Genomic DNA, 20,077 nt, shown 5'->3' with positions numbered 1-20,077 from the left:
AACATTTTAACTGCTTGTTTTCTATTCCTAAAGAAAAGCATCACCCAGTCAATTATTTCTGTATTAAAACCAATAGCTTCAAGCATAATATGCAGTTGCCTGTTCCACACCATATCAAATGCTTTAGCGAAGTCCAGAAAAATTATGTCAACTGGGAAATACTTGTCTAGTCAGATGTTGAATGACTGGATAGTTGACTATGCTTTCAAGTATTTTTCCCAAAGCAGAGGTGATACTGACTGGTCTATAGTTAACTGCCTTATCTCTCTTACCACCTTTCTATACTGGTGTAATATGGGGGGATGTCGGGAGGATGTCGGGCACTCCGAAAAGCAGATGAAAATTTACTAGATGTTTTCCAGAGAAATTGCCTACGGATTGTTCTGGGTACCCGGCTGACTGACTGTATTTCAAACAGTAGGTTGCACGAAAAGTGTGGTTCAATCCCGCTTTTTGGGGCTATAATGAAGGAAAGGTTGAGATGGCTAGGCCACGTTCTACGGATGAAGGATGACAGATTACCGAAGATTGTCCTTTTTGGCCAACCATCTGGGGCTACACGGAAAGCAGGTCGTCCTTGTCTGGGTTGGGAGGATGTCATAAATAAAGATTTAAAGGAAATGGGAACTTCCTGGGAGGGTGTAAAGAGGGAGGCTTTAAATAGATTAGGTTGGAGGAGGAGCGTGCTTAGCTGTGTTGGCCTCAGGCGGCTTGGTGCTGCAGTGAGTTATTAGTAGTAGTAGTAGTAGTAGCAGTAGTAGTAGTAATATGTGGTAACTTCCATTCTAGTCCAAAGAACATTTAGCTATGCCTCCAAGGTTGGAACATCCTCCTAGAGCTCTGGGACAAGGGGTTTAACTTATGCCCTGGGTGCATATAAGGCTCTTGTGGAATGGGTGGTTGTATCAAATTCAGATGGGTATCATTTGATTTTAAATTGGAAGTCACAGTATCCTTTTTAAGAGTCAAAGTGATTTGAGACCCCCTCCCCGCTTATTATTTTCCACAACAAACATCCAAACAAAGTTTTTAGACACCAATTTTTTCGGAATTGTTGAAAGCTCGGTAATTATATGTTTGGGGATGTCAAACCCCTCCAAGGCCTCAGGACAAGGGCTGCAAGTTGTGCAATTTGTTCATTGTTTACATAGAATATATGTTATTGAGAACTTTTTACTTTTCCATAATACAAAGGACATTATGATGAGTCTATAGTTCATGTTATAAACTGTATCATAACATGTTAAATGAATGTGGATTGTCAAAAGGGTGTCCCTTGGGAATGACTGAGTATATCAAATTGGAATTTCCAGTAAATGATAAGGGAGATGATCAATTGATCAAAAAGGCAATATTTGTATGCTATTACTACTGGTGCTTCAACTGCTACCTAAAGTACTATTACTACTGTCTATACTACCACTAAAACTAACACTTCTGTAGCAAGTACTACTAAGGCTGAGGATATTGAAAACAATGTATAAGGAAACGTTGAGGGGCGATTTCAACTAAATCAAAACATACTATGTGTACACAGATTACTGATACAGGCATATGAGCAATATTTTTGGAATGGCTTATGACATCATGGAGGAAACTTCAGGGTCATCATAAGCAGGATGTTCAGTTGACCAAAAGGCAAAATGTAACTGTTACTACTGCCATTAGTACTACAGTTACTACTAATAATTTTATACACTATTGCTGTTACTGCTCTTCCTGCTACTGCCACTACTACTATGATACTAGTACAATTAAGGCTAAACATATGAAGTTGGAAATTTGACAGAATATTGAGGTGGAATTTGAACTAAATCAATACACTATGCATATGTAGATTGTCAAAAGGGCATATTTCAATAATTGATTTGGGTATTAAGTTGAATCTTTTAAAGAATACTTAAAAGGGAGGATCAATTCACAAAAAGGTAATATATGTTTGTCACTACTAACACGAACACCACTGCTACTTTTCCTTATGCTACTAAACTACTCTAAGGTAAAATTTAAGAGACTATTTATGGCAAATTTCAACTAAAAAAAGAGATTTTGTGCATTTAGATTACTAAAATAATGTAGGCCTATCTTAAAAATTTGTTTTGTGTATTAAGTTGGTTTGTGTATTAACTCTCAGAGAATACTTAAACAGGATGATGAATTGACCAAAAGGTCAATTCATCATTTCATTCAATTCAGAACTATTTGTAAGGGCTTTAAGATGGAAATTTCAGAAAGTATACAACTATACAGGTTAAAAAAAGCAAATCGACAATATCATAGCAATGCCTAATTGTATTGAGTAGTTATACTACTACCGTGACTACCATCACAAGTATGCCTAAGGGTATGAAGGTGAAATTTTCAGAGAATATTTCTGAAAATTTTGGTTGTACAGATGACAACCTGCCATCCATATGCAGTTTGTCAAAATGGCATATTAGCAATATCTTAGGAACTGTTTTGTATGTGAAATTGAAACTTACAACCCCTGTTGTAGTGGATGTTGAATTAACCAAAAGACAATATTTCCATCATAATAGTACTACTTCTACTGTTACAAAAATTACTACTGCTGCTATCATTATTGCTACTGCTAATGCTACTAAAGCTAAGATTACTACTACTACTACTACTACTAATAACTCACTGCAGCACCAAGCCGCCTGAGGCCAACACAGCTACGCACGCTCCTCCTCCAACCTAATCTATTTAAAGCCTCCCTCTTTACACCCTCCCAGGAAGTTCCCATTTCCTTTAAATCTTTATTTATGACATCCTCCCAACCCAGACAAGGACGACCTGCTTTCCGTGTAGCCCCAGACGGTTGGCCAAAAAGGACAATCTTCGGTAATCTGTCATCCTTCATCCGTAGAACGTGGCCTAGCCATCTCAACCTTTCTTTCATTATAGCCCCAGAAAGCGGGATTGAACCACACTTTTCGTACAACCTACTGTTTGAAATACGGTCAGTCAGCTGGGTACCCAGAACAATCCGTAGGCAATTTCTCTGGAAAACATCTAGTAAATTTTCATCTGCTTTTCGGAGTGCCCATGCTTCAGAGCCATATTTGACCACTGTCATCACTGTAGCTTCCAATATTCTAATCTTGGTTTGTAGGCTTATCTTTCTATTCTTCCAAACTTTTTTTAACTGTGAAAAAAAAACCACCCCGAGCTTTAGCTATTCTACTTTTAACATCTTCACTGCTCCCACCATCTTTACTAATAATACTACCAAGGTAACTGAAGCTCCCAACCTGATCAATCTTTTCGTTACCTAATGTCACCTGTTCATCTTCACTTATTCCTAGCCTTAGTGACTTAGTCTTCTTAACATTAATTTTCAAGCCTATTTTAGCACCCTGAACTCATAAAACCTCTAAAAATTCATTCCCTTTGCTCACACTTTCATCTAATATGCTTAAATCATCAGCATAATCTAAGTCCAGGAGCGTTCTTCCTCCCCATTTGATTCCATGGTCTCCAATTGCCTTTTCTGTGCTCCTTAAGACGAAGTCCATCAAAATGATCCATATAAAGGGGGATAGAACACAACCCTGCTTAACTCCTGATTTAATACAAAACCAGTTGCTAACCTCATTTCCTACCTTAACCGCAGCAGTATTATTCTCGTACATAGCGTAGATCACTTTAATGTATTTTTCTGGTATACCATATAACGATACTACTCTTTATTCTACTCCTACTTCACTACTATAACCACTGGTGTTACCAATATTACTAATAAATCTCAGGGTATTAAGGCAAAAATTTTGTAAGGCAAGGCAAAAAACTATGCCTGCATAAGTTGTCAAAAGGACATATCAGCAATGCTTCATGACCAGTTGAGGGTGTTAAGTTAAAAAATTTCATTGTGCATTGAAGGGGATGTTGAAAAAAGGTGATATGTGCCTACGTCTACTGCAACTATTGCTACTACACAAGCTAAGAGTATTAAGGTGAAGCTTTCAAGGAATATTTAGGTGGATGCTGAACTAAATCAAAACGAACTATGATCATGTAGATTGTCAATAGGGTGTCAAAGCAATATCGCAATAATAGCTTAAAATTGCATCAAATTTTGAACTAGTCAGAAGACACTATGTATATACTTTTGATCCTACTTCTATGGTTGCTGTGACTACTGACACTTAAGGGCATTAAGCTGAAACTTTCAGGGATAGTTTCCGTTAAACAAACAAACTATAGGCCTACACATGCAAGTATTAAAAGGGCATATAAGTAATATCATAGACAGTGCTGCTCTATCATAGCAATTAATATCATTGATATTTTAAAGCTAATTTGGTTGGATATTAAAAGTTATAGTACCCTTTTTATGAGTCAAAGGTGATTGGAGGGTAATTAACCCTCCACTTTAGCTCATAATTTTTCAAAAACTTCCAATCAAAATTTAAGATAGCTATTTTGTTCAGTATAGCTTAACGGTCTTGTTACTTATCTCTTCGGCTATCGTGTAGGTCAACCCCCTACAGCTATACGATTTGCCCATTATGTTTAAAATTAAATGTTGCCTAAAGATTTAAACAAAATGTACTGTGTTAATGCTAATTCTCAATAAGGCATCTGAGCAATGTTTGAACTGTTGGGGCTACTTCTTTTGCTACTTCTGCTCTTAAAATTTAGCCAAATCAAAATAGCGTTAGTGTATCCAAGCTGCTCAAGAGAGTATACAGATTTTTTTTTGTGAATGGTACCAAGTTTTCTATTTCAGGTCAACTAGAGGAGGTATGAATCTGAATTAAACACTACTATTTGTGTCCAGATTTTTAAAAGGGTGTTCGTTGTTAAAAATTGCTGAAAAATATTCTCCAGAATACAAATAGCAGGCCAAACTATAAATTATTTTAAAAAAACGAGAAGATTTTAACTATCATTTTCTTTTTCCCTGAATAGACTATGTCAATATAAACAGACAAAAATTAATTAAAGAAACTTTTTCCACAAAATAAGTTTTTCTCCATTAAACTCCATTAAACCAAAAATGAGTTAAAATAAAATCAAATAGTCTACCAAGCATAAAATCACCACAAGTCAGCATCAATAAATAAATGTAACCCGAGTAAATAACCAAATCAAACTCAAAACAAGAAGATATTAACAATAGTAGGGCTCAAAACCCCTATGCCTTCCCAAGGCCAGAACATAATTTGCAATTTACTGAAAATTATTTTAATGTTTCTACTATTATAACATTAATAAATCAAATATTATTAACATTTTGATTAATAAATATCAGTATATGTACATTAAACTGACAATGCGCATTCATTTTAATTTTTTTCAGTGAAGTGCAAATCATGTTCAGGCCTTGGGAAGGCATAGGGGTTTTGAGCCCTACTAATATTAATTTCTGTTCGTTTTGAGTTTGACTCGGTTATTGATTTAAATTCATTCTGACTTATGGTAGTCTTATGGCTGATGGATTATTTGATTTGATTTTTGCTTATTTTCGGTTTACTGGAGTTCTTTACTTTTCTTTGAAAAACTTATTTTGTGGAAATTTTTTATAATAAATTACAGGCAATATAACTGTTTGCCTGTTTAACAAAGGTAAAGTTAATGTTGCAGCAATGAAAATAATTGAGGAAAATATTACTTAGGGCTATATCTAGTCCCATTGTGGTGGCTAAGGTATAGTTGTGACAGCAGTAATTATGATTTTGGAAAGCATTATGATTAGGGAATTGAATGATGCTTCTCTTTTGCTATTATAGTATTTCCTTCATAGGAGGAATTTTGGTGCACAAAAAGGGCTCTTGTCTGCACCTTTAAACAGGAGCCAAAATAAGGTCTTAAGGATAGGACATAGCACCCATTTGATTCTATTATGTAATCGGAATAGGTTTAGTAATGAATAGGTTTAGGAGATCGACTGATTCTGTAAATAAATCAGCTACCCTCCATTTTAGTGCTATTATCTTGACTAATACTGCTGTCAGCCAAGACAAAATTGCTAAAATAGGCTTGGACTAATTTTTGTTAACATAATCTTTAAAGCCTTGCAAGTAGAGGAGGAAACAGCTTTCCAAGCTCTAGTTGGGGCTGTAGATCTATGTATATGCTGTTTATTATTATTACAACGGCTAAATTGAATAGTTCCAATTCTAGTCAACATTCTAGTTGTGGGATATAGCAAGGAAAAATAAAGAATAATTGCATTATTGTAACTTGTTTATAGCTCCAATAGCTGTGGTGCTGCATGAATTTTGTGCATGAATTTTTCCAGGCCTTGAATTCGAAATTCAAGTTTAGGTATTCTTAATTTCTTACCTTAAACTTCACTTGCCAGCAATAGAACAAATCCTTTGTTCGTCTCAAGATATTCATTCCCGTCTAGGGTTTCTGGTTTTCATGTGTTTTAACTTACTGTCTTTTTATTTTCCTTTATAAATTAATCTAACATGACAATGTCACATTCATGACAGCTTTATATCTTTTGATCATTATTGGGGAAAAGAAATACAGGGCAGTACAAAGTGATGACTGTCTAACTGGTTCCTCACATGACACACACATAGCAATGCCACCCATGGTACATGGCAATTACAATCTTCACTAAGAAATGGCAATCTCACCTGACAATGTCACATTCATGACAACTTTATGTCTTTTGATCATTAAAGGGGAAAAGAAAAAAGTAAGCAGTGCAAAGCAATGCAATGTGTCTTTTAGCAGGAATCAAAAGAGTTTTGGGAATGACCATTTAAAAAGGGATCTCTTAAAGTAAGTTTTTGGCCTAATTTTCTTAGAGAGATTTTTGGGCCAATATTTAGGAATCTCTCCAAACTTGTTCATGGACATCCTCCTAGCTTATGCCTTTGATGTTCACTGTGGGCAGTGGAAAGACCACAACTTAAAAATCAAGCCTTTGTGTATAAAATATACACAAAGAGAGTTAGTGGCTCAAATTCAGGTTAGATTAAACTTGGTTGCTTTCGCTTTAATGAAAGTTTGGGTTACAGTAACTTCAGAGTTTGACTTAAAACATATATATATATATATATATATATATATATATATATATATATATATATATATATATACATATATATATATATATATATATATATATAAACTAGCTGTGGGGGTGGCGCTTCGCGCCACCCCAACACCTAGTTGGTGGGGGCGCTTCGCGCCCCCCAAGCCCCCCCGCGCGCGTAAGTCGTTACGCGCCATATTAGTTACGCGCCATTGTAGTTGTGTCCCTATGTCCCACCTGTGAATATATATATATATATATATATATATATATATATATATATATATATATATATATATATATATATATATATATATATATATATATATATGTTTTTAACTACGTAAAACTTGCGAATATACAACATTCTTTGCTGTCCCATTGTCTGTGCATATAAATAGCTTGTCAGGTTTACCGACTCTTGAACATGCAATATATAATGGTCCATGGGAAAACAATCCGTATTCAGATCTATACCTCATGATTCTAATGATTGCCCTTGAGCTTTGTTGATGGTGATTGCTAATCGACCATTCCCTGTGTCACCGTCGTCATTTATATATCCCCCTGTGTCCCCCGGCGTCCCCTTTGTAGTTGTGTCCCTGTGTCCCGGTCGTCAGTTATATTTCCTGTGTCCCGGTCGTCATTTGTGTCCAGGTGTCCCAGTCTGTGATTACTCTTTGAGTGTCCCGGGCGTCATTTATGTTCCTTGTGTCCCGGTGTCCCGGTCGTCATTTATATCCCCCTGTGCCCCCCGGCGTCCCCGTTGTAGTTGTGTCCCTGTGTCCCGGTCGTCATTTATATTCTCTGTGTCCCGGTCGTCATTTGTATCCCAGTGTCCCGGTCTGTATATACATTCGTTTTCTTAGTTTTGTTTTTCTCCTTTATTTTTTATTTTTTTCCTTTTTTATTTTTTTTCTTTTTATTTTTTTTTATTTTTTTATTTTTTAGTTTTTTTAGTTTTTTAGCTTTTTTAGTTTTTTTATTAGTTTTTAGGTTTTTTTTCTTTTTAGTTTTTTTGTAGTTTTTACCTTTTTTTAGTTTTTTTTTTTTACTTATGTCCTGGTCGTCATTTATACTCCCTGTGTCCCGGTCGTCATTTGTGTCCCGGTGCTTTGTTGACGGTGATTGCTAATCGAACATTCCTTTTTTCCCGGTCGCTTTCTCTTTGAGTGTCGTCATTTATATTCCCTATGTGCCGGTGTCCCGGACGTCATTTGTGTCCCGATGTCCCTTAATATCGTCCGTTGAAAACATGACGTCAGTCGACACACAAACATGACGTCACCCGACAGACCCACACACACACAGACAACTTATTTTTATATATATAGATATATACAAATATATAAAAAATATACACATTTTGTAAATTAAAGGGCATAAAGATATACCCTTTGTGGCATGTATAATGTGTAATTAGCTGGGAAATCTTACTGATTCTCAGAAAAAAAAACAAGAAAAAAGATGAAGTTATTTTTGCCTTTTGTCCATAAGTGTTTTAAATTCTGATTATTGTAATAACATTGTTTCTGTTGATTTTGCAGGAATACAGGTTGACTGGCATATTGTTGAGCGCTAGGAAAAAAGTGATTAATCTTGATAGATATCAACCTCTCCCCGCAAACATATTTACTCAATCCCAGAATCCACGGAATATCTACCAAATGTTAAACAATATTGAGATCCTATTCACCACCGTGCTCCAGATCTATTCTCCCTTCTCCAGAATAAGGCTATAAGGCTTGTTAGAGAAAGGTAAGCAAATTTTGGCAAATATCAAAGTATTTTCATTCAGTTCACTAGTGAGAATATAATATCCTTTCTTAATTAAGTTTTTCAACTGAAGGTAAGGAGTAACGCTAAAACTCAAACGAACAGAAATTATTCTGTGTAAAAGGGAGGCTGCCCTCTCTTCAATACTCTTTTCTTTTTATTAACGTTTTTTAATACTTTTAAAAAAGCCTTTGATTCTAACTAAATGGTCTTTGTATTTCAGGAGTTGTTAGGACACTTGGTCACCTATAGAGGGTACTCGAATTTTTCTTTGTGTTGAGAGAGCAACACTTTGGTTTTGTCCCAGTTTTTTTTGTTGTTGTTTTTTTCCATGCCGCCGATCTTAGCTTATTCCTTGAAACTGGTAAGGGTCTAACCTGTGCAGATTTACGGAAAGTGTGGACTACACGCTGGATTGATGATTTTGACTTAACATTTTGGAAAGCTCTGCAGAACTCTTGCCTGGGGCCAAAATGGGTGGTTTTTGCTTGTCCATGAGCCAGAGCCTATGGTGTGCAAAATGAAGTGAGTTATATAGCCTATGTCAGGGAGGAGTATCTGAAGTTGTGCAGCCAAGATTTTGTTTCATCAAACCATGTTTCTGCTTTTGAGTGGAAAGCTCTGTTCTAGCAGGCAGGCACCACTTACAATTGAAGATGGACTAAAATCTACAAGTGTTAAATATATGCGGCAGTTACCTGGCCCTACAGCCAATATATCTTCTTTGAGTGATAAATAGAAAAATTTACAGAAGCAAAAATGTGACATTTTCCCATGGGTCCGAAAGTAATGCCATCTATTGTTTCTACCAATTTCTGTTTGTGATTTCAGCTGAGTTTATCATTCGGTTTTTCGGACTTGGAATTGCGGTAGAGAAATGGTATCAGATGTGCCTAATAAACTTTAAAAGTTCTCTCATTTCTAAAGAAATTGGAGCTTATCCTTTGCTCCTTTCTAAGTGGTGACGTTAGAAATTTTACCTAAGGCAAACAAAAATCAACTTTTGAACTAAGACAGATAGAATTTTTTTTTTCGACGGCAATCGATAGCTGTTCATGAGCTCATCAAAGTATATGAAATCCATTTTTTGGTACAAAAACTCCTTCATGAGGTATACCAGTTTCAAAGTTTCAAGGGGTTGATAACTTCAGTAGTAAGGTACACACTGAAACGAAATCTAGGCCGATACAAATTGTGAGACATATAGAGGACTTGTAAGCAACAGTCAGCTGTTAGGTAATAATCACCTTCGACAATGAGGGGTTAGCAACTTTTGCTAGTTTGTGCCTCTATTATTTGTTTCCAGTGTATTTGATGGTAAAACCAATTTGGTTCCAGTGGTAAGACATATAGGGAAATGGTAAGCAATAATCTGCTGTTAGGCTACAGTCAACTTCAGCGACGAGGGGTTTGCAACTATGCTAGTTGGTGTACCCATTTATTTGTTTCTGGTGAACTTGATGCCTATTACGGGAGAGGGACTTATAAGTAAGAATTCGTTCACTTTGGGCGAGAAACGGCTGTTAGCTCATAATCATCTTTGTCAATGAAGGGTTTGCAACTTTTGCTGGTTGGTGTACCTATTATTTGTTTCTGGTGTATTTGATGGTTAAACCAATTGGGTTCCAGTGGTAAGACATGTAGGGGACTTGTAAGTAATAATCGGCTGTTGGGCTACAATCAACTTCAGCGATGAAGGGTTTGCAACTTTTCTAGTTGGTGTACCCATTTATTTGTTTCCGGTGAACTTGGTGTCTATCACGGGAGAGGGACTTGTAAGTAAGAATCTGTTCACTTTGGGCTAGAAATTTGTGCAAATTGGTGCACATTGTATTCGATCTATTTAAACCTGACAGAATTAAGTGTTTACGCTACGGGTACAAAAGATAACGTAAAACAATGAGGTAGTTTCGTAATAATTAGTGTCACCTATGGTAATTTAATCCTGAAAAGTTACGGATAGCTTTATAATACCAACTATATTATATAAGATATTGTTCCAAGTCTTCATCCGTCACGATGTCTACGATTGAAAACGATAAAGTTCAACTGGCTGCAACGTCAATTTAGTCCCTTCTTTCGACATTATTTTGTAGTTGTTGTTTTTCCAACGCTGAGGAATAGCCTTTGGTCATTTGATAACTGATTGCGTTCCGTTTTAAAAACTTCGATCGGCTGACAACTTCATCATTTAACCGATAGTGAAGAAACAAGCACAAACGAGAATGTAAAACAATGAGATAGTTTCGTAATAATTAATAGAATGTCATCTATGATATTTTGATCGTGAAAAGTTAGGGATAGCTTTATAATACCAACTGGATTATATAGGATATTGTTCCGAGCTTTCATCCGTCACGATGTCTACGATCGAAAATAAAGTTCAACTGGCTGCAAAGTCAATTTAGTCCCTTCTTTCGATACTGTTTTGTTGCTGTTTATTCAACGCTGAGGAATAGCCTTTGATCATGTGATTACTGATCGATAGCGAAGAAACAAAACCAAAGTGTTGCTCTCGCAAAGTTTTAATCGGTGAAGCCGGACAAAGGTTGCCGCGAAACTTCACGTTGCCCGGGCAAAGTAGGTCTAGTTTCTGTTCAATTTATTGCTCTCCTGATCTTCTAGGACCTTTGCTTCAATATCCATCGCCCCTGGGAAGAACAAAAACAAACAATTTGCATGCATCTATGATCTTTCTTCTGTTAAAAAATACAGAATTCTGTTGTTTTTTCAGTTGGGGGCTTGAAACATCTAGAGTACCGGTTCTCTGGTACACTGAATCTGATGATGCAATTTTCATTAAGATTCTTTGACTTTTGGCGACGTTTCCTCCTATTTTAGAAATTAAGCAAATTCTCCCAGACTTGTAGCTTTTGATGAGTAGAATTAAACTTATTGAATCCTGTATATTTGGAATCAGCATGAAAAGCCAATTCTTTTAATGTATCTTTTTTTTTTATCAAAATTTTGTTATTTAGTGTTTTGGTTACTATTGGGCTGAGTTGTTTCTTATTTACAGTTCATTACGACAAACTCTTTGATTTAAGATCTAAATAAGCACCTATTATATGTTACCGGATGTTTTATATATGTTAGGCGTTCTATATTCAAATCCTCTGTGAACTGCTGATATTAAAAAAGTAGTTTTGTGACATAAATTCTTCACGAGTAAAGGTCTTACTTAATATGGATATTAATCAACTATTAATGTAGCAACAGGCGGCAAAAAAATGAGACAAATCTAATGTTTAAGATGAGCATACCTGGTTTAATAGTGTTGATCTGCTACTAGATAACTTATAGAATATCGTATTTGATATAATATTTTAAAAACTATTTTATGTGAGTATTTTCATGTTTTTTGCTGTATTGAAATTATGATTATGTCTTCAACTGCTCTAACGAATTTCCAACACTAATGGGGTGGTAGCAGTGGCCGTCTCCACCTCCCCTTGAGTTTCTTGCTATATCTAGATTTTGAAAAATACTTTTTTTGAGTATTTTCTTTGCAAACATGTTTTTTTTTATATTTTGATTAAAAGAAAAAGAAAAAAACAACAACTTTTCCCTCGTCTCCCCTGAATTTTTGTGACCTGACACCAGTACGAGGGCTTGACTTCTCTTTGTATGTGATTTTGGTCTCCCAGCGGCAACTCTTTTAGAATAATTTATAAATAATGCTTCACTTTCTTTTATGAAGCATGACTTGTATCATAAAAGACTTGCTTATATTGCATGTCCTTTCAGTAAACAAACTGTATCTTTGGAATAGTTTTACAGAATAGCCCACATGGGGATAAAAGAAAGGCTTGATAGTTTCTTAAAGAAAGAGGCTGAAAGAATGGCTGTAATTACTAACTAAAAAACCTTCTATTTTCAGAATATAAAACATCCAGATAGCGTAAATTCATTGAATTTAGTTTTCCTTTAATATTTTTTCTTTTTGCGTGCTCAGTATTCTAAACCTGCTTTGTACTTCTTAAGCTTATAATTGCTCATTTGTTCTCTTTAACTAGTACTTTTGACTTCACCATCTCAACATGGATATTTTAGCAGGTAAATTACAAAATTGCCTAAGTTAAATAATCGCTTTCTGGGTCAACTTTCTTTGGTATTTCAAAGGAGTAGTTAAGCTGTGTAAATCGAACTTTTAGGAGGGAGCTCAATTAGCAACTGAGAGTCTCTCATGGTTTTTGTTCAGCTAGATTAAAAACTTTCTTTTTATATTTTAATAAACATTCGTCCACATAGTGGTTGCCTAGCAATACAGTGTTTTACATACTGAAATTGCTAGTTAACTTACCCATATATGCATAAATAGCACCTTTGAAGCAATTCAGTCTATCAAATCAAGTATTTCCTTTTAGATATTTCATTTTGTGATTATTAACTTCTTTTTGTTTAATCTTCCGCTTTATCTTATTACATAATACTATACCTGCCTTTTCAGAACTCTCTATTTTCCTAATGATTAAACCTATAGTAAAAATTAGCACATCTATAAGTACCACACGTTCAATATATTCATAAAGGGCCGTAAAATATAATGAACCCGTTGGTAAAAGTAAGGAAAATTAAGTTTATACCGCCCCCCACCAACAAAAAAACAATATCCTGACTCGTGGTTCAAATTGAAGACCAGCCAGTTCAGCTTCTTAAACTTGTGGTCGTGGCATTCTTCTGTCTGTTATAAGACTGGTGGATCCCACAAATGAAGCTAGTAGAGCACATTTACCCATGTCAAAGTTGGTTCTAGATGCTGGATTAAATAAAAAAAAAACAAGTTTTTTTTACTGAAAGTAAGGAGCAACATTAAAACTTCAAACGAGCAGAAATTACTCCGTATATGAAAGGGGCTGTTCCCTCCTCAGTGCACCGTTCTTTACGCTAAAGTTTGACTCTTTCTCTCAAATCTACTTTTTAAAACAGTAAACACCTTTAGTGTAAAGAACGGGGTATTGAGGAGGGAACAACCCCTTTCATATACGGAGTAATTTCTGTTCTTTTGAAGTTTTAATGTTGCTCCTTACTTTCAGTTAAAAAAAACTTTCTTTTTTTTATTTCTGAACGAAATACTTTAGCGTAAAAAGCAGGTATTTAGGAGCAGATGAAGCCCTCATATGCGAAATAATATCTGTTGTTTTGAGTTTTAATGCTGGTCCTTACTTTCAGTTGGAAAAAAAAACCTTTTCGTATTTATTTTTCATTGTTTTTGTTTTAAGTAATACTAGAAAATACTGCACCCTCTTCAAGGAAATATTCTTCTCCCTTGACAAATTTCTCCATGGAAAGATTCTTCCACGTGACCCCCTCCCCAACAAAGAAAAAAAAATCCCCCTGAAAACGTCTGTACACTTCCCAATAACCATTAATATATGTAAACAGTGGTCAAAGTTTGTAACTTGCAGCCCCTCCCCTGGGGACTATGAGGGAGTAAGTCGTCCCCAAAGACATAGTTACTGGGTTTTTCGATTATGCTGAACAAAATGGCTATCTAAAAAATTGGATTCTTTGACTTTGGGTAAAAACTAAGTGTGGGAGGGGCCCTCCCTCCCACGCTAAGCCTAGGTGCCCTCCAATTTTTGGTCACTTAAAAAGGACACTAGAACTTCTGATTTCCGTTAGAATGAGCCCTCTGGCGATATTCTATGACCATTGGGTCGATATGATCACCCCTGGAAAAAAAAATAAAAACAAATAAACATGCATCCGTGATCTGTCTTCTGGCAAAAAATACGAAATTCCAAATTTTTGTAGATAGAAGCTTGAAACTACTACAGTATGGTTCTCTGATACGCTGAATGCAATGGTGTGATTTCATTAAGATTCTATGACTTTTAGGTGGTGTTTCGCCCTATTTTCGAAAATAACGCAAATTTTTTCAGGCACGTAACTTTTGATAGGTAAGACTAAATTGATGAAACCTATATATTTAAAATCAGCATAAAAATGCAATTCTTTTATTTATCTACTAGTACCAAAATTCTATTTTTTAGAGTTTCGTTTACCATTGAGCCGGGTCGCTTCTTACTACAGTTCGTTACCACGAACTGTTTAATCAAATGAATTCTCGTGGAATTTCACGTTTTTCCTTGCGTGACATTCTTTTGCAGACTAGAGAGGAGGATTTCTGCATCTTAAATTCAGATACTTTAGTTTCTAGCTTCCAAAGTGGTGATTTTTTGCTTGTGACGGCTTAATTTTTTTATGTGATCGAGTTTAAATCTTCATTGAAGTAGAAATGCCTATTCAACAAACAATATAACCTATTAGAGAATAGTTGGACAGCAAATTAGTTGCCAAACTGACTGGCAAATCATCATTTGTGCTGATTTTAGTTTGGCATCAGTATTCCTTCCTTTGATTTTAACTGCATTAAACCGAAAATTAAAATGTATTCTTCAATATCTGTGTGTGTGTGGGGGGGGGGGCAACTTTGTCTTTTTTTCATTGGAAATACCCCCTCCCCCACTCCAAAAAAGAATAAATTTTTCTAAATCTAAGGGAGAAAAAAATCTAGGAAGACACAACGCCTCTCCCTCCCCCCCCATTGTTGCCACTTCTATGTTTGAATTAGTTGTAAAATTAGCTTTGTATATTAAATATATATGTTGCGAAAAATATATAATATTCTAGGAAGGAGAGTGAACAGTAGCGTCAATTCAAGAAAACTTGGGGTGGTGGCAAAATATATTTTTGCATATCTAAGAATTGTCGTTCATTTAAGATTGTACAATGAAAATACCCCCCCCCCCCCCAAAAGGGTATTGTTCGTAATCTAACACATGCCTCCCTGGCCCTCGCACATAATTGATGCAACTGAGAGTGATGGCACTTTACCACCCTCCCCCTCACCCCCCGTCACTGCCTTGAATATCAGTCTTGATAATATCCTGTTCTCTGTTTGCCATTGACATCAGTTTTCTTTCCATATATTTTATGTTTGCCCTCTCATTGGATTGGCTACCCATTATTTCATATTATCGACGTTTAGAATTACAACTTTCTACTGAAGTCATATAAAAAACCTTTTTGTTGGCTTTAGATAAATCTGACTGGTCTGAAGTTTTAATAAATCGGACTTTTAGCTCAATAGCTAATGATCTACTCTCTTGTTGAGCTCTTAAAGTTTGACTATTTCATTTTTCTTCTTCATAAGCTTTACTGTTATGAGTTAGTTTATACCTTGCTATTCTTTAGGTCATTATGCTGCATCAGTAATATCATATCTGTACACAAAGGAGGAGGAATGCTATATACCCCCCCCCCCCCCCGATTGTCCTGAAGACTGTCTCCTCAGGGAAGCTTGAAACTGTTTCCTTGAAACATAAATAAAATATGTTTTTTGATGTTATGATGCTCCCCCTCTATCACCTTGAAGGTTGAACCTGTGTGCACTGTTATTTTAAAGTTTTTGTTTATGCTAGATGCTGGAATGTCAACTTAAATCCGGAATTCTTAATTCATCATGGTCGACTGATCAAAATATCCACATATTATTTGGATAATGACAGTGAAGAAAGACAATTGAAGTTTGAGCCAGTTGAGGGGTCATATGTGTACGAAGAAGGACAGGAAAGGAGGCTTGACGAATCTAATAGCTGGTAGGTTTTTATTTTCTTATTGTGTTTCTAATATTCTAAACCTTTTTGGTACCTCTTAAACTTAAAATTAGTAATTTTTTCTTTAACTAGGGCTTTTGATTTCACTGTCTCAGCATGGTGGAACTTTGAGACTAGTAATGATCAAAGTGAGGGAGAGACGTCTTACAACAATCAGACGTCTTACAACAACAAAATATACACAAAGAAGAGAAAGTATAATGTAAGTATAAATTGAACAAAACAGAGAGTAGCATTCGACACTTTGAAATTATAACTTCCGCGACTCTAAAACATTGTTTATATAGCCTTCAACTGTAATAACTTATTCCATAGAAGAGGTCTCCAAGATACCTGGGATACTTGATGCATTCCCCCAAAAAACTATTCCTTAAATTCTTCAAACTTTTGAAATTACCCATAAAATCCTCCAGGTTATCTTCATACTCCCCACAAAGGGGGCAGGCACACTTAACACCCGGGCAATCAATATCGTAAAATTCCGTGTCGTCTACGCAATGGCACTCAATTTGCTTGCAACTGCAGCCAACATTTCAACGCTCTCCGCGATAGGTTCAGTCTCAAATAAAACTCCTATCCATACACTACTTTAATCTGCTTATAAAACCTTAGAGGAACTGACTTTTCAACATCAGTAAGCCAAACCTGGACTACCTGGTCCCTAATTCATGAATCTAGCAATTTAAGGAGATCATCAGGTTTGCATTTGGTACCCTGACCTTCATATTACCCCCCAGAGAACCATCTTTATCCAGCTGGACTTTAACCAGTTTTGGCCATGTTGTCTGTCTAGGATATTTCAATATCTCGTTATAAGCCGCCTTCACTAGACTGCTATCTGGCAAATGTAATACCTGTTACAAAAATTTATCATCTGTATAATCCTCTTATAACGCAAATTCGGTAAATCCAGGTCACATCTAAGAACCAAACTACTAAAAATATTATTCAGGCCAACAACTTTTTTTCAAATATATATATACTGCAGAGACTCCAATAGAGTGGCCCCCACAAGTCGAAGCCATAATGGGCAACTATTAGAATCTTAGCTATAAAGAGGTGCTTGTGCATCTTCATATTCTTAATGCCCGTTGTGTGTTTTTGCTGGAGTGGATTACATGCGGCTGCTTTTCCCCGAGAAATCACCAACTTAATGTGCTCGGTCCAATTCCTATTTGCTGCAAGCTCATATCCCAAATATTTATATCTGGGGCTATCTTTATTGACTCACCTTTATTAGTAAACGAAAAATCCTGTTGTCCGTTGGGTTTACTGACATAAAAGATGACAATTTTGGTCTTGGGTACACTTCGGATCAATTTCTTTGTTTCTAAGTAAACGTCTGCTAAAACCAGGAGAGTTTGAAGATCCTCGGTGGACTTAGCCACCAAAGCCGTGTCGCCAACGAACAGTAAGGAAAAAATTGAGTATTCGCAAGTGAGACAGCCGGGGCCCATCAATGTCCAAGGTACTCTGCCAAATCATTAATGTATAAAGTGAAGAGCTTCGGTGACAGTTTGCCTCCTTGACGGACTCTTTCAAAGGTTCTGAAAAGCCTATGTATTCCTTGTTTAGAAATGATAACTAAGGATAAAATAATCTGATACATGCTAATTAATAATTTGACAGATGGCCTAGGTAGCCGCATCTTAACTAGGTATAAAAACAAAATGGGCCTATAATTGCTATCAAATGGTTTCTCAATGTCGAGAAAAGTGACATTGAGCTTACCCTTTCCCCTACAATATTTCCCCATAAGATCTTGAAGTATGAAAACTCGGTCAATTGTTAAGCACCCCTTGCGACATCCCCCTTGCGTTTCACTGAGAATATTTCCCCTATAATCCTTTTTGAGAATTAAAATTGAGAATTTGTCTTCTCTTTCTATGGCTCTTTTCAATGATATATTTTCTGCTTGTATAGTTTTACTAGGGGGGGGGGGGGTTCTTTCTATTTGCCATCAGGATGACCTATAACTACCCCTATCTCTGCCATTAAGATCTAGGATGCCGTTGGATCCTTGGTAGTGGTTCCCACCTTCCTTGATTCTTTGACTTTCTTTTTCTTTTGAGTAACATTTTCATTGATCTCAGATTAATATAGCTAAAAGTGTGGGCACTTTAAAACAGTGTTACACCATTTCCCATAAACTTATTGGAGAGTTTTATGAATTAAAAAATCTCTTCCTTATTCCTAAGGCAATGAATTGGAGCCGGGATGTTCATGTTTAAAATGAATACAAAAATTATATTAATCAGCTGTTTCAAATATAAGCGTAAATTATAGAATGGACTAAGACTATCGAAGATTTTTTTTGTCTGGAAGTGAAGATGAAACATGTTCCCCTATATTTTTAATTTGCGACCGAATAACAGGGGCATAATTTGTTATGTGGCAGAGAGGGGGCAACGGACTCTCCCAAACGTTGGTTTGCCCCCCACCCTCGCAGCTGAAATTTGGTTTCTTCGAAAATCTTGTCTAAACTAAGATGGGCCTGCATAATTCAGGCATCAACAGAAACAGACCAGTTTTTTCAGCACATATTTACCTATATAGTACTATACAGTGCTTTAAAGTACTAAATAGTACCTTTATGGTACCAAATGGCTTGGTTTTTAGTTTTTTACTGTCATTTTCACTTGGTTTGGTAAAATTAGCTCCAGCTTGCCCCCCCCCCCCCAGGATTCTGACGAAATATCGCCACTACCGACTGAGTACTGTTCCAACAGTCTATGAGCATCCATTCTGTATGATAAAACCAAAGACAAATGATACTGAATGGATATTGCTGCATCAACGAAGCTGTATCGACTATGCTAGTTGACCTGCATTTGGTTTGTTTTGTAATTTTTTTTTTGTCTTCTAAAAACAGAAAGGAGAAACAGAAGGAGAAAGAGTAATATTAGAAACTTGGCCCACAATATGAAGATTAATTTTTCATTGTCACGCTGACTACTCGAAGACTTGGTAGACGCAAATTGTATCGGTTTATCTATAAAATATTGAAAACCTCATCAATGAGATACACCATATGGAAAATTTTAAGCGAGTGACAGCTTCTTTGTTGTGGTGGTATACACTGAGAAAAAAACAGGTAACGACTCTGCAAAAACCTAGCTGAGACTCCAAGGTGTGAAAGTAGACCCACGACCTCTCCGTCACCCAGCCCACCTTCATCACACCTCTCATTCTTTCATTTGAACTTATTGCACCTTTTTGACACACTGATATTAAAAACAGATGAGGACTGCGACAACTAGCCGAGACTTTATTCATTGCGAAGAAAAGTTCAAGGTGTAAAAGTTGACCAATAGCCCCTTCATTATACAGCCCCCCCCCCTTCATCAACCCGTTTATTCATCGATGTGGGATTATTCCATCTTTTTTATGTAGAATCACGGAAGGATTTTCGATTTATTTGACTTAAGAGCCAAAGTGAGCTTGTGCCCCTCTTTTCGCCCGTCATAGAGCTGATCTTTTAGCAGAAATGGAGGCATGTTGCACGTTATTTTGAGGTGGAAACATGTAAGGATTTTCAGTTTGTATGACTAGAGAACCAAAGTCAGCACTTGGCTTCTATAATGCCCCCTTCCTCACACCTTTCTGGCACCTTTTTAGTAAAAAGACTGGAATTCTGTACCTTATAAGACCAAAAACATGCAAGGGTTTTCTAACT

The 20,077-nt window shown here is 36.2% G+C and overlaps 1 protein-coding gene across 2 annotated transcripts in view; it reads left to right on the top strand.

Moving 5' to 3' along the window:
- The window catches only part of LOC136039396 (rab GDP dissociation inhibitor alpha-like), a 70,482-nt gene that overhangs the window by 9,462 nt on the left and 40,943 nt on the right, over nucleotides 1–20,077 (top strand). For both annotated transcript variants that reach the window (XM_065723094.1, XM_065723095.1), the window contains exons 2-3: nucleotides 8,551–8,761; nucleotides 16,207–16,383. The gene's annotated coding sequence lies outside the window, so the exon portion shown is untranslated. The remainder of the gene's footprint in view (nucleotides 1–8,550; nucleotides 8,762–16,206; nucleotides 16,384–20,077) is intronic.

Source organism: Artemia franciscana, chromosome 19, assembly GCF_032884065.1.
Source record: "Artemia franciscana chromosome 19, ASM3288406v1, whole genome shotgun sequence".
NCBI lineage: Eukaryota > Metazoa > Arthropoda > Branchiopoda > Anostraca > Artemiidae > Artemia > Artemia franciscana.
Note: the sequence above shows the minus strand (reverse complement) of the source record. Positions and strands in the feature narration are given on the sequence as shown.